The sequence below is a fragment of the Daucus carota genome, chromosome 5 (assembly GCF_001625215.2).
Source record: "Daucus carota subsp. sativus chromosome 5, DH1 v3.0, whole genome shotgun sequence".
In the NCBI taxonomy this organism is placed as follows: Eukaryota; Viridiplantae; Streptophyta; class Magnoliopsida; order Apiales; family Apiaceae; genus Daucus; species Daucus carota.
The window spans coordinates 13,161,466-13,174,228 of NC_030385.2; the positions used below are offsets into that span (position 1 = coordinate 13,161,466).

The 12,763-nt window shown below is 36.2% G+C and overlaps 1 long non-coding RNA gene across 2 annotated transcripts; it reads left to right on the forward strand.

The window, feature by feature from the left end:
* Positions 1-3,736: 3,736 nt before the first annotated feature.
* On the forward strand, positions 3,737-7,530 carry LOC135152991 (uncharacterized). 2 transcript variants are annotated; one of them, XR_010292412.1, is made up of 4 exons: positions 3,737-3,823; positions 6,462-6,597; positions 7,288-7,338; positions 7,449-7,530. It is a non-coding gene; the product is annotated as an uncharacterized LOC135152991 (long non-coding RNA). The 2 variants fall into 2 exon arrangements; XR_010292411.1 differs by lacking the exon at positions 3,737-3,823 and having other exon boundaries at positions 3,871-6,597.
* The last annotated feature ends 5,233 nt before the right edge of the window (positions 7,531-12,763 follow it).

Consider the following 12,763-nt stretch of genomic DNA (forward strand, 5'->3'; position numbering starts at 1 on the left):
TTCCCTTGACATGAGTTCCAGAGCTTGAAAATTTACATGTCCAAGTCTTGTGTGCCACATCCACGTATCTTCCTCATTTTTTGAAAAGAAACACATTTGACTGCTCTCCTCGAGACTTATCTTATAAAGACGGTTCTCAGTTCTTTTCACCTTCATCAATAATCGACCTTGCTCCTCATACACCCACAGATAGTCCCCTTCCAATATAACTTTATTACCCGCTTCTGAGAGTTGACCCAAAGATATGATATTGTTACATAAAGTAGGAATGTAGTATACCTCATTTAGCATTTTCTCCTCCCCATTCTTGCACTTAAATGCCACCACTCCCTTGCCTTTGATATTCACCGTGGATCCATCACCGAACTTGACTTTTCCAGTTACACTCTCATCCAACTCCTTAAACTTTCCCCGTTGTCCAGTCATGTGATTGCTCGCACCATTGTCCAAATACCAGATTAATGAGTCTCTGTGTCCCTCGGCCTTGTCTGTTAATTTTGGAGCCACCATCTCTTCATTCAGTAACATCATGTTCTTTCTTTCAACCTTGTCAACCTCAGCAATCAGCAATGCTGGTTCGTCTCCCTGAATTTGAGAGAGATTCACTTCTTTTTGGACCTCTCTTCCCCGTCGAGGCTTGCGACATTCGTATGCAAAATGTCCAAGTCCTTGACAATTAAAACATCTCAGTTTGCTTCTATCGCGTCCTCCTCGATTTGCTTCTCTTCCCCGGTTCTCGTTAATGTTACGAGTTCCTTCGCTGTTTTTCTTCATCCACTCTTCACGAGTTAACAACAGATGTCCCTCACTGCTGTCTCTTTTCCTCCACTCCTCCTCTGTCAGCAAGAGGTGCCCCTGGTTTGTTTCGCTTGACCCACGCATGCGTTCCTCGTGAGCCTTCAAAGAACCAACGACCTCTTCTACAGACATCTCCTCCAACTTTCCAAACTGCTCAATAGCGGACGCAATTTGGAGAAATTTCGAGGGAACTGCCCTGAGAAGCTTCTTCACTACATAACTTTCTTCCATTTTTTCCCCTAGTGCTCTGATATTTGAAACCAGACCATGCAGCTTCAGGTAAAAATCGTCCAGCTGATCACTATCTTTCATACTCAAGTTTTCAAATTCACCTTTCAAAGTCTGGGCCTTCGCCTTCTTCACCTTATCAGCTCCCAGACTCATTGTTTTCACAGCATTCCAAGCTTCCTTCGATGTCTTCTTGTCAGCGAGTGCCAGGAGCAGATCCTCCGGAATTCCCTGGTAAATCACAGCCAATGCGCGCTTGTCCATCTTGTCATCAACTACTGTTTTCGGGTCCTTGGGTTCAATGGCGTCCCACACGCCGTGTGCCTGCATGAACACCATCATCTTCTGAGCCCACGCAGCATAATTGGTTTTGGTCAGCATTGGGTAGCTCAGCCCGATCCCATTCTCTTTTGACTTGTTTGCTTCCATGGGTGCACTGATTGAAAACTCAAGCTCTGATACCACGTATAGAATCTACTCACGATTTACACACACAGCTGATATAAGAAATGGAAATAAGCAAAGAAAACTTCTTATTAATTCAAGCAGCAGACGTGAAAATATATAGTGCAGTACAAGCTAGAGAAATTAAACTCCTAACACAACTCTACTATCAGTTCCCAACTTCTATCTCAATTCTAATATCTTTATCTATTTCCTACTACTAAGCTACTGTCTCTATCACTAGAATATAGCTCCAACAGCTACAATTTTATTTAAAATATCATGTTTAGATTAAATAAAACCAACAGAGATGAGGTCAAGATTTCGATATTTAACCTTGATGATAATCAGAATTTTGAGGTGAAAGAGATTGGCGTCTATCTTGTATATGAAGAGCAAGTACAGGAACGTTTTCATTTAGCCCAAAGACAAAAAATCCAGCAAACATGTGAGGAAATTTCTCAGTGTCGTCCCAGCGGAAGAGAAGCCATCGGCATATCATGGAACGACACAACTATACTTCTTTGGCATAGAATCAACCACTATAGATCGCTGGTTGGAGAGATATTTTGGAAATTAACAAATTATGTTGAAGTGGAGACTGGTGAGCCCTCGAGTCCTGACAGTGAACTCAACTAATTATGTCCTACATCCAGCAGACGCACATTGTATTCAGAAGCTTTTTCATTATGCAGAGGAGTGTTATGATCTATGGTCCATAAATTAGATACGACACGCACTGACGTGAAATGTATCATACAAGTACAACTACAGGATCAGTGAAACATCCTTATGGGCAGTAGTGTGAACTGTGAAGACGGAAGAGTGAACGTGTTCTTTATCTCAACAATGCAAAATTGTAGATGGCCCGTATTATCGTGTGGTGTAATGGTCCATTATGTTTCTATGTCTAAAAAAACTACTACGAGTAAGATATTCTACTATATATTTATCATTTCCATCTTGCAGACTTATATCATAATGTTATGCTCAATTTAAATTTACATGATAACGCTTTTTGCAGGAATTTCCGTCTTGCACCCTCACTTGAGTGAGAACCTAATCCATTTCCTCCAGATTGCTTTAAGGTCGAAAAAGGGTCTTTGGTTAATGAAATGTAACTGGCTTCAAGCCCCTGAACCCAATACATCACAACCAGAGTTCAGATAACATGTGGCATGTTGATACCCTGTTAAGTTAGCACTTACCTGCAGTTCTGATACCTTCATTGGACCTTATTTAATCTGTCAGCTCTCAGCTTGTACTGAATATCTATGTATTTGCACGTTCTTTCTTTCCCCATTGTTATATATCAGTATCAAACTAAGCTCTAGTATCAGCTGTCTGAATTGGTGTGTTGTTGCTGAAAAGCACTTCTGTATATGATCGGATATGCTGCCTTTAATTTCATGTCTTAGTTGTCTAGCTGTGCAATCAGCCACACTTTCTTTCTGTATGTCTATGTCTATATATGACTAATTGTACATATATGTTATATGTATAAAATTATATAGATGCTGGTGCAGCATTAGTCCAGTTCATTATTCATGGTCACTGTGAATGCAGCAAATGCGGAAAATGGTAGTGTACTCGCTGAAAATAGTTGCAGAAAAGATGCTGGTGGAGCATTTGTTCTTGAATCCGAAAAAATTTGACTGTCATATTTATGGTTCAGTTGCCATCTATGCTTACTATCTCATGTCTTATGTGCTTGATTACTGGGAGAACACTTATCATTGACACATCTGATTGGCGTGAAGTTGCTTTTGATGTCTTAGGTAACTAATTACACTTTAATCTACTGTCTGAGGCTGTTTAATCTAGGATTTTAACGTAGATATTGTTGTGACAGATAATCTCCCTAGTAACAGAGAACTACATCCGACTTGCGTGACAGGTTCTGTTTTTCATCCATGCTTACTATCTCATGTCACTTGTGCTTGATTACTGTGAAAACTCCCATCATCTGACACTAATCATATCAAGTTGTTCAAATCTTGGTATACTTCCTGTGGAGACGAGGAAGATGGAATCCTTGAAATTTTTCATGCTGATGGACTTGATTTCGGCAATTCCAGATCTACAACTCAGCAAAATGTATCATGGGGGGAATTTTTCTGTGGTTTGGTTTCGGAACAGAGAATTAGTCCCCAACTCTCATTGACCTTTTTACCATGCAACTCCGTTAATAGCTTCAGTCTGGTAAACTGCGATTTACATGATACTTCATTTCCCAGGGATTTTTCAGTCGCACCCACACTAGAGTACTTAAATTGAGTAAGAATCCATGAAAACAATCCTGAGAAGATTATACAATGGTTACACATCTTTCGTAAAGAGATGCCCACTCCAGGTGGTTTATTGTTTTTTAGATTTTATGTTGCAAGTTCCATAGTTACATATGTGACTATCACGGTGTTAGAGATCCCGAAAAGATTTTCAAATATCAAACTGAGAGATTTAATTTGTGTTATTTATATGCCTGCATGTAGTTTTCTTTCTTTTTGAAATAAACATCTGTGATATATGTGACTGTCACGGTATATAATATCGCATATTTAGAATCATATTCTATACTTTAAGCAATAAGTCAGGCTAAACCAAACTATCCTAAATTGCTGTAGACTACTACCTCACCCCTCCCCTCCCCTCTCCCCCCTTTTCTGTTTTAGATACACAAGTGCGTGAATTTATTATTTGCTTTTGTAGTGACTTTTGTGTTGTTGTCGTTGATTTTTACTTGTGTTTTGAAGTTAAATTTTATATTTGGTAAGAGTATATACATATACTTTAACTATATTGAAATGTGGTTTGCACGTTGTGGAAGATATATGTTATGGATGGTATGTTGTACAATGTCCGCTTGCAAATCTGAAATCAACACTATTATTATGATTGATGTAATAATAAATGACCATTGTATAGATAAAAGTCCATTGATTAAATTAACGATTACCTATCTTGACTTATAATTGCTAAATAAAAATTAGCAAAATAGTTGAACAAACTACGTCAAGTAAATTAATGAATTGACGGAATTGACGTAGGTCTAGGGGTGGGGATGCTCTAAGTGTGTTTGATTTTAGTAATAGGTGATAAAATTATTTAAATATTTTTGGTAGAGTATAATAATTGTTAATTAACTAGCCCATCTAAAACTTGAAGGTGTTAAAGGGAGTCCCCAAAAAGATCATATATTATTCAACAATAATAATCACATATAATAGATTCCTAAACATTCCCAACTGAATCATAAAATTTTCTAGATAAATGTTAAAATTTTAAATTCTTTGTTGCTATCTAATATAATAGCAATTTATGATTTTTTTATTTTATCAAACTTTCAAATATCAATGAATATTAATTTTATATTTTGCTTTTTGATTTTCTTCCCTGTCCTTTATATAGTCCACAAAACCCTCCGCCGCAGTCCCCTCTCTGTGACTCTGCAAAAAATAAGGCACACTGCCTCCCTCCTCCCCTCTTATCCTTTTTCAGTTTTAGATCCACAAGTGCCTGAATTTATTATTTGCTTTTGTAGTGATTTTTGTGTGGTTGTCGTTGATTTTTACTTGTGTTTTGAAGTTAAATTTTATTTTTGGTAAGAGTGTATACATATACTTTAACTATATTGAAATGTGGTTTGCACGTTGTGGAGGATATATGTTATGGATGGTATGTTGTGCAATGTCCACTTGCAGATCTTAAATCAACACTATTAATTATCTAATTTGCCTTAAATAATTGCTCTAAAAGGCTGATTTACGATTCATTAGTGTTGCAAACAAGAAGTGTGTAGATTGATTGACGGCTAAAAGATTGCACCTAAGTCGGTAATTATATATCTTAATGATTTAAAACTTATATTGTGTCGTTTCTCATCTGCAGAACTTATTCTATATGTGTCAATTATGTTATTGTGTGATTCAGGAGATTTTTCTTTCACAAATATAGTACATGAGTTTTTATAAGCGTGTTTCTTGTGAACTCCCCCACCTATATGGATTTTAAAATCATAATCAATGCAATAATTATCTATTGTGACTTTTGTGTGGTTTTCGTTGATTTTTACTTGTGTTTTGAAGTTAAATTTTATATTTGGTAAGAGTGTAAACATATACTTTAACTATATTGAAATGTGGTTTGCACGTTGTGGAGGATATATGTTATGGATGGTATGTTGTACAAATTCCACTTGCAGATCTGAAATCAACACTATTAATTATCTAATTTGCCTTGAATAATTGCTCTAAAAGGCTGAATTTACGATTTATTAGTGTTGCAAACAAGAAGTGTGTAGATTGATTGACGGCTAAAAGATTGCACCTAAGGCGTTAATTATATTTCTTAATGTTGTAATACTTATTTTGTGTCATTTCTCATGTGCAGAATTTATTCTATATGTTTTAATTATGTTATTATGTGATTCGGGAGATTTTTCCGTCACAAAAATAGTACATAAGTTTTTACAAGCGTTTTTATTGTGAAGTCCCCCACCTATATGGATTTTAAAATCATAATCAATGCAATAATTATCTATTGTGTTTTCAATACTTGCTTTGAAGGTTTGAACTTTCAAGCTCATAAGTCAGCCCCAGAGAAGGAAAGTTGGAGCTTGACTATAACATACTACATTTAAAGTTGTGGATTAAGCTACTTTACAGTTTGATCAATTGCACTTTACAATTATTTATGTAGTCTTCACACATATGAGTTGCAGGTACTAACAGAACTACTTAGTGTCTGTAATATATATTCAATTATAATAAATATTAGCATCTGAAAGTTAAATATGGAAACCTCTGGTGGGAGGTTGATTAATTTTAAAGTTGAATGCTTTCAGAGCAGGGTGAATTCTATATTACTTTGGAGTCACTGAAAGTCACTTAAGTCTTGTCTATAGGAAGCGGAAGTTTATCTGCAACCTGGTTCTGCATGTTAAATTTTTGTAATACTGAATGAAGGTAACCTGTGATATCTTATTCATTAAGGTTTTATATTTTAATTGTCAATATTGACCGCCGAGAACCTTGAAAGTACAGTAACAAATTTTTTGTTCTTGATTCAATGAGTGACGGGGAAGAGGGTACACTTATGAGGCATTTTAAACCGGCTTCTTCAGTTCAGGTATGTCTCTACTGAAGCAAACAAACACATTCATTTAATCCTAAATTTGGTAGTATCCGTGTAGTTTCATGTATGATTGGCGCATAGCTCAGGTGCAGAAACATATAGCCCTTTTTACCTTTTTTCCACGATCGCCTCTTCCTTAAATTATACCCCGTACTATAGAGACCTCTCTCAAAAAAAATAAAGTAAAATTAAATTCCATTATAATTCATTTTATTGCTCCTCCTAACAAATTGTTTAAATGCCAACGGGAAGGCCTTGTTTGTCAGATGAGAGACACCACACTCAATCCTGAATACAAGTAAAAATTACTTTGCCGGTGGAATAGGGAACCTCTTATTTTCCAATACAGTATTTGAACATGTATAATCATCCAAATTGAGAGAAGAAATGAACAAGTATAGTTATACCCTGTTGGAATGTACAATCAAGCTTTATTGGGATTATCAGCAGAAGATTGAAATTTCCAAATTTCTGGTAAATACAATTGTAACCAGCCTTGATAGAGTATTCATACTGCTCAATATTTTCCCCATCCGCAAAAGTCCTTGAACCAAATTATAGAAAAACATATTAGCCTGTGACCATTAGGTTGGAACTAGCAATTATTTGAGGTTTTATGGAAACACTGGATACTACAAAAAGTGATAAGGAACACGTGTTCTCTTCTTCATTTGAAACATGCAGGAAGTGCCAAAAGTAAAAGCTCCAGGTCCTGATCGGCTAAGCTCTGTGCAGGTTCCTAACAAAACTAAGCTTTATAATTGTCTTTTCTGAAGTCATGGAATATATTTATATCATTCTGGTGTACAGTACTTTAGCAGCTGACACCTCTATATTCTTTATAGGCTTTTCATGGCAGAGCTGCGGCATACTATGCCACAATTGTAGCTTCTCCTACCCTCAATCCCAATACGTGGAGAAGTCAGGTGTTACTTCATCTTAACATCTTATGCTTAGCTGTTTGTTTCTGATTCCCTTGTTGGCTTTTTTGTCGGTCCCATGACTTACTAAAGAAGCTTTTGCTTGATGATTTAGGATATTCCTTATGCAATTCCATTGCAGTATCCCGCTCTTTTCCCTCCAGGAGGAATCTTGGCTCATCCTACTATGACCTCAGTAATTGGAATTCACTTCTGACTTTGTATCATCTTTTTAACTTAAGCCTCGAGGTTCATACGGATTATAGTTTTTCTGCTCAAGTTTGTTGAAAACTGAATATATTTTGTTCTTTTTCCTATGCCATACATGACACAGCTTAATTGAGTTCTTTTTCCTATGCCATACATGACACAACTTAATTGAGTTCATACGGATTATAGTTCTTTTTTTGTAAACAATTTTCTTGATATTCTCCTTTTTTAAGAAATATCTTAGTTTGATGCTCTACAAGCACTTTATTTAACTGGTCATTTTTTGCATGTGCAATTCTGCTGCTGCAGAACCCTAATTAATACTAGAAATAAGGCTAAGGGTTGTTAGAGTTTTTAGGCTAAGGGTTCTAAGAGCAACATGACCCTATATATATATTGAACAACCATCTTGATTTATCTAATCATAAAATTAGATTAAATCCCGTCTTGTTTGCAGATTTTTTTGATAGAAGGAGATGTTCAATTAAACTCTATGAAATGTTAAAATTACCGGACAACTTATAGCTGCATATTGGTACATTGCTAATGATGACTTTGATAATGGGTTTAGATCTATCCTGTTACATTATAGCCCTGATACATCTGGCCTAAAGTTTTCTTTAATTATTATCTATATGCTGTCTAAGTGTAAGGTATGTTAGTCATCATGTCTTCGCATTTTATCTTGTACCAGTATGAATATGAAGAGTTACAGCACATGGTCCATGCTCTAAACAATGAAAACCACTTCCTGAAAGAAGAGCTGCAGAAAGTATCAGAGGAATGCAATAAGGTTACATCCGAAAATGACTCCATTAAGGCTCGGCATGACCTCTTTTTACTTCAAGCTCTATGTAACACACTGTTTTTCACTTTATCGATTAAAACTTAATACCACAATCTGTAATTTCAAATGATATCTAACTGAATTTATGGATAATATAGATTAACCTTTTCTGTGTGTGTCAACACATCTCTGTTACAATCTTATACAGAGGTGGAATAATATCCAAATCACATTTTACCTAGAGAACTGAGCACCTAAATGCTAATAGAGTGGAAAAGATGAAAATAAATTTTCCTTCCCTAATGATGTTGAAAAAAATCAACTTAGTTGTTGTTATATGTGTAATATCGTAAGCTTGGCAATGATTTACAAGAACAAATTGTTATTGAAACAGGCGCAGTTGTTGAAAATTTGCTGGCAGAAGAATTATCCTGGTTCGAATTTGCTCTGCAAGAACTTGGAGGTAAGAGGTAAACACGAGAAGCTTTCAGAAGTTTTATTTAGTTACTAAATAGATTTAATATTTCAAGTCCCTTGTAGCACTGTAACTTTTCTTAGCAAGCAGTGTCTCTTCTCATTAACCTATGTTATAGAATTTTTAGATTAGAATAAATTATTAGTATCAATATCATAGGAAGTTGTTGTAATTTAGTTAAAGAGTAAAATGTACCTAACTTCTGAAATTTGTTAATGTCATCCTTGCAAATACTGTCAATCTTTTAGTTTGCCTTTGTGTTCTGTTTGCTCCTGTAGGTTCAGCAGCAACTGTTTCATGTATACCCTTCTTTTGCCGAGTCAAATGTCTAAAGCTGGTCTTTTAGCACTATAAGCTGGTGTGACTATATGATCCGATCAAGCCAAATCATGTGCGAGTGATAAATGAGGTATTAGTGACAGATTAGTATTCGGCTTTATAATGCTGTGCCCGTAATTATTTTAAATAGGGGACTCTGATGGATAAATAGGGGAGTGTGTTTGCGGCTCTACTAGAGGAAGATAGTTTGGCATATTCTGACAGTTTCATCTGTGGTAGTGGGTTACTTGACAATACACAAGTCTGTTTTTTCATGTACTTTGTTTTTCCCAATGATTACCAGAAGATCTGAAACATTAAACCTTTAGGGGCAAACTGCATTATCTTTGAAAATGAATAATGGGGAGGATACTTGGAGTTTGAAGGTTGCTCCTACAGATGGAGAGAAAGATGGTTCCATGCACAATGGCAATAGCTCGGGTTCATCCTGTCTTACTGATGGAAGTGCTGTGGAAAGTAGCTGCTCTGGAACTAATTTCAGTGAAAGTAGCAGGAGTTGTAGCAGTGGTTAGTTGATGATGGTGGTTGCGTGGATCTTTCATTTGGTTGTTTCACCACCTCAGGCTGATAGTTTAGTACTTGGGAAACATTGTTATTCTCCACCAATTATTGAAATCTTTCATCACGCTTCTCTTTCCTTGGCTTCATAATGTCCATTGTTGAAACTGGTTGTTTCACCAACTCAGGCAGATGATCCAAATTGACAGCACTTCTATTCTCCAGCAATGACTCAGATTTCTAGGCACTCTGATCCTCCTTGTCATCAGTAGCTGCCAATTCATTAGCTAAAACCTCCCAATCATCCACGCAACCACCATCCTCAAATTCACTTATGTTTCTTCAATAAGATGTACCACTGCTACAACTCCTGCTACTTTCATTGAAATTAGTTCCAGAGCGGCTACTTTCCACAGCACTTCCAGCAGTAAGACCGGATGAACCCGAGCTATTACCATTGTGCATGGAACCATCTTTCTCTCCATCTGTAGGAGCAACTTTCAAACTCCTAGTATCCTTCACATTAGTCATTTTCAAAGATGATGCAGTTTTTATGTTCAAGGCGGTTGTCCTTGAACAGAGTAATATTTAAGGTTTGCTTGCTAAACCTTTTTTTACTTCTTTCCTTCTTCCGTCTCTTATCTTGTTCCATTTGCTTAGTTTAACCTCTTATATATGTTCATTGTTACATTTTAAAATGCATGTGGCATTTATCTGTTATACCATCCATATGGTATATTGTCGGGATTAGACTAAAGTTCAATTACGGTTATGAAAACAAAAAATTTTCATCAAGAGTCAGAATTAGAAGTGTTGCACATCATGATCTTACACAAAATTTCAGCATATATAAACATGCTTTTGGATACACGGGGTCATGATATATCATTCTAAAACGAGTATTTAGATTTTTTTGAGAAAAAACTATCTCAATATATCTGGTACCAGATTTACAAACATGTTTCGTCATAACAAGAGCAGGGGAGGTTTTAATAACTCTGGTGTATCTGTCAGTCCCCGTGTTCATTATCATCAGGAGCTTCCTCTGGTAATCCTCTACTTTGGTTTTCACCTACAGCAGGATTTTGAGGTGGTACTGGGCCTGCATTATTCTTTAGTGCTTGACATGGCATCCATGCTTGAAACACTTTTAATTATTCTTTTAATTACATGTCTAAATTTATATCTAATAGCAAAAAAGAAAAAAATTTGCCAAACGATAACAATGATCCTGGGCAAAATATTCAGTTTGGCATGATCACATTCTATATTAAGTTTTATTTAAATCTCATTTATAACATGTCTATATTCAGTTTTATTTAAATCTCGTGTTATGTATCAATATATTTGTACCCCTTTCGACCCTTTACTTCAAACAGTTCGATTTGGTACTTCTGCTAAGCAAACTTTTGTATTACTTGATTGGACTTTAATTCATTTCATTTAATTTGAGTCTTCTGCTCCCTCTCCCCTTCAGAACGTAAAGCCTAGCACTGACGACATTCCAAAGGAGGTAGTGCCCCTCTCGGTGTCCTGTTGGGCAGAAGACCCTGCGGATGGACCTGAATTTATTGAAATCAGATACTTCCTTGAGAACTTCATACACTGCTTGTGCACACCAGATATGTCACCACCGAGAATGATCAAGATGGGACATGCCAATGAAGTCTCTGCCACGGTGGAGTATCCATGTACTAGTCATCTAAAACAGAAAGCTAAAGGAGTCCGTGCTAAGCCAAGATCTGCACCTTGCCGTTTCTTCAGATGCTTTCGTTCTTGTTTCTGATAGATCTGTAGGTCTAAGGTTGGATACTTTTTGGAGAGTGTTCAGAAACATCTAGGATAGTTCCTTTACTGTCTTTCTGATATCATACACACAGAAAAGACACAAAACATGGCACCCACATGGAACATGCTTTAAATGCGCATGCATGAGAAATGCTGCATTAGCATATCATGGCAACATGGCAAACAAACTTACAACATGAAAAAGATATAGATTTTACCATTACAACATTGTGCAGTGTCTTCTAATGTTCTCCTTTTCATCATCACCTTGATTGCAGATATACAGAGGATGTTGAATAGAAATTTCAAGTCCAAAGTAACATGCTCAGTTTTGTGAAAGAAGTTAAAACACACTTCCCATTAAAACTGTAATCTCATTATTCAAATTTCGCAAATAACGGAAAGATCAATTAATTTATATGTGACATTCTTATAGTGTATTGCTATTCATACTCCGTGTTATTGGCTTTGGTATCGGGATCAACACTTTGGCCTCCCTGTATTCCCCAGGTTTCTTAAGAAATTCTGTAGTTTCTTATTCAAACTGCAGCCTGTTGCTTTCTTTTATAATTAAACACAGGCACACACACATACTCTTTGACAAATTCGAACCTTCACCTTCTTGTAAATTGATTGTTGAGTGATTGTCTGGGATGTGGGTTTTGCATATCAAATTTATTTGTGTGTTCGCTCTACATTAGGAGTTGGATCTCGTATTTTTATACCAATAAATGGTAAAGAGGATGGTTAAGAATTTGATATTGGGATATCTAGTTTTAATTGTGTGATATGGAGGCTCTCTGTAAGTGTGATTTGATTTGAGGTCTTGGACGATTTGTGTCGAAAAGCTTTCTAACTAAGGGGTTGAGTAGCGAGTCCGACAAGACGAGGAACATAGATAAGTAGTGGCGCTATAAGAATCCCAAAGATTTGTGGTTCTTAGATTGATTGAACGGAGATTATAGAGTGAGTGTAAACTCAAATCTCACATAAAGAAGGTTTATCTTAAATATTAGTCAAAAAAAACTTTATAGTATGATGAAAGAAGTCCAAAAACAATTTCGTACGTGTTTGGCCACGACCAAAGTCGGATATGAATCGAGTCAAATCAATTTTATATATGAAATTTGTAGCTACATAATT